Raw genomic sequence first — 3,584 nt, 5'->3', positions numbered from 1 at the left:
GGCATAATTTAAGCTGATTGGTTAAATTCAAATTGTTGTCAAAATAGCAACCAAAACAGCCAAATGTCACATATTTTCAATTTTCTAGTACACTCTGAGACGACTAGCGAGTCACATGACAGGTGCTTTTAAGGTCTCAGTGCAAACCAACATTCACTCTCTTTTAAAGGTTCAGTGCACACCTTCAACTGCATAATAATACCTCTCATGATTTTTCAGACTTTAATCAGGTCCCCCCTCAATCTCTGTCTTTCTAATGAAAATAATCCTAATCCATTCAATCTCTCTTCATAGCCAGCATCCTCCATACCAGGCAACATCCTGGTGAACCTCCTCTGCACCCTCTCCAAAGTATCCACATCCTTCTGGTAATGTGGCAACCAGAACTGTACAGAGTATTCCAAATGTGGCTGAATCAAAGTCCTATACAATGATAACATGACCTGCCAACTCTTGTACTCAGTATGTTGTCCAATAAAGGAAAGCATGCTGTATGCCTTCTTGACTACCCTATTAATCTGCATCGCCACCTTCAGGGTACAATAGACCTGAACACCTAGATCTCTCGAAACATTAACTTTCTCCAGGCATTTCCCTTTACCCTATAGTTCGCTCTTGAATTGGATCTTCCAAATTGCATCTTGTTGCATTTTCCGGGATTGAACTGCATTTGCCATTCCTCCACCCAACTCTCCAATCTATCTATATTCCACTGCATTTCTGACAGTCCCCTTCACTATCTGCTACTCCACCAATCTTAGTGTCGGCTACAAACTTGCTATTCACACCACCTATACCTTCCTCCAGATCATTTATGTATATCACAAACAACAGTGGTCCCAGCATGAATCCCTGTGGTACACCACTGGTCACAGTTTTCTATTTTGAGAAACTCTCTTCCACTACTACTCTCTGTCTCCCGTTGCCCAGCTAGTTCTCTAACCATCTAGCTAGTACACCCTGGATCCCATGTCACTTCACTTTTTCCATCAGCCCACCATGGAGAACCTTATCAAATGCCTTACTGAAGTACATGTATATGACATCTACAGTCCTACCCCCATCAAACAATTTTGTCATTTCCTCAAAGCAATCTATTAAGTTGGTAAGACATGAAATTCACTGCAAAAAAAAACCATGTTGCCTATCATTGATAAGCCCATTTTCTTACAAATGCGAATAGATCCTATCCCTCAGTATCTTCTCCAGCAGCTTCCCTACCACTGATGTTAGGCTCAACAGTCTATAATTACCTGGATTATCACTGCTACCCTTATTAAACAAGGGGACAACATTTGCAATTCTCCAGTCCTTCGGGACTTCACCCTTGTTCAAGGATGCTGCAAAAATATCTGTTAAGACTCTAGCTATTTCCTCTCTTGCTTCCCTCAGTAACCTGGCATAGATCCCATCCGTACCTATGGACATGTCCACCATAATGCCTTTTAGAAAGCTCAACACTTCCTTCCTCTTTATGCCAACTTTACCTACATTAATCAAACGTCTATCCCTAACCTCAACATCCGTCATGTCCCCTCTCCTCAGTGAATACCGATGCAAAGTACTCATTAAGAATCTCACCCATTTTCTGTGACTCCATACACAACCTTCCTCCTTTGTCCTTGAGTGGGTCAACCCTTTCTCTAGTTATCCTCTTGTTCCTTATATATGAATAAAAGGCTTTGGGATTTTCCTTAACCCTGTTTGCTGAAGATGTTTCATGACCCTTTTTAGTCCTTTCAATTCCTCATTTCAGATTAGTCCAACTTTCCCAATATTCTTCCAAAGCTTCATTTGTTTTCAGTTGCTTAGACCTTATGTATGCTTCTTTTTTCCTCTAAGGAAGTGCTGGATGTCATGAAATGCATAAAGGGGGATAAATCCCCAGGACCTGATCAGGTGTACCCTAGAACGCTGTGGGAAGTGAGAGAAGCGATTGCTGGGCCTCTTGCTGAGATATTTGTATCATTGATAGTCACAGGTGAGGTGCTAGAAGACTGGAGGTTGGCTAACATGGTGCTACTGTTTAAGAAGGGTGGTAAGGACAAGCCAGGGAACTATAGACCGGTGAGCCTGACATCGGTGGTGGGCAAGTTGTTGGAGGGAATCTTGAGGGACAGGATGTACATGTATTTGGAAAGGCAAGAACTGTTTGGGGATAGTAAATATGACTTTGTGCATGGGAAATCATGTTTCACAAACTTGACTGAGTTTTTTGAAGAAGTTACGAAGAGGATTGATGAGGGCAGGGTTATAGGTGTGATCTATATGACTTTATATGACTTTATAAAGCTCTGGTTAGGCCCCATTTGGAGTACTGTGTCCAGTTTTGGTCCCCACACCTCAGGAAGGACATACTGGCACTGGAACGTGTCCAGCGGAGATTCACACGGATGATCCCTGGAATGGTTGGTCTAACATATGAGGAACGGCTGAGGATCCTGAGATTGTATTCATTGGAGTTTAGAAGATTAAGGGGAGACTTAATAGAGACGTACAGATAATACATGGCTTGGAAAGGGTGGACGCTAGGAAATTGTTTCCGTTAGGTGAGGAGACTAGGACCCATGGACACAGCCTTAAAACTAGAGGGGGTCAATTCAGAAAAGAAATGCGGAGACATTTCTTCAGCCAGAGAGTGGTGGGCCTGTGGAATTCATTGCTGCAGAGTGCAGTGGAGGCCGGGACGCTAAATGTCTTCAAGGCAGAGATTGATAGATTCTTGTTGTCTCGAGGCATTAAGGGCTATGGGGAGAATGCGGGTTAGTGGAGTTGAAATGCCCATCAGCCATGATTGAATGGCGGAGTGGACTCGATAGGCCGAATGGCCTTACTTCCACTCCTATGTCTTATGGTCTTATGGTCTATAAGGCGTTCTACAAGGTTCCCCTTGGGAGACTGGTTAGCAAGGTTAGATCTCATGGAATACAGGGAAAACTAGCCACTTGGATACAGAACTGGTTCAAAGGTAGAAGACAGAGGGTGGTGGTGGAGGGTTGATTTTCAGACTGGAGGCCTATGACCAGTGGAGTGCCACAAGAATCGGTGTTGGGTCCACTACTTTTTGTCATTCACATAAGTGATTTGGATGTGATCATAAGAGGTATGGTTAGTAAGTTTGCAGATGACACCAAAATTGGAGATGTAGTGGACAGCAAAGAAAGTTACCTCAGATTACAACAGGATCTTGACCAGAAGGGCCTATGAGCTGAGAAGTGGCAGATGGAGTTTAATTTAGATAAATGCGAGGTGCTGCATTTTGGGAAAGCAAATCTTAGCAGGACTTATAGACTTAATGGTATGGTCCTCGGGAGCATTGCTGAACAAAGAGACCTTGGAGTATGGGTTCATAACTCCTTGAAAGTGGAGTCGCGGGTAAATAGGATAGTGAAGAAGGCGTTTGGTATGCTTTCTTTTATTCGTCAGAGTATTGAGTACAGGAGTTGGGAGGTCATGTTGCAGCTGTATAGGACATTGGTTAGGCCATTGTTGGAATATTGCATGCAATTCTGGTCTCCTTCCTATCGGAAAGATGTTGTGAAACTTGAAACGATTCAGAAAAGATTTACAAGGATGTTACCAAG

Source organism: Chiloscyllium punctatum, chromosome 3 (genome assembly GCF_047496795.1).
Source record: "Chiloscyllium punctatum isolate Juve2018m chromosome 3, sChiPun1.3, whole genome shotgun sequence".
Lineage (NCBI taxonomy): Eukaryota > Metazoa > Chordata > Chondrichthyes > Orectolobiformes > Hemiscylliidae > Chiloscyllium > Chiloscyllium punctatum.
Note: the sequence above shows the minus strand (reverse complement) of the source record.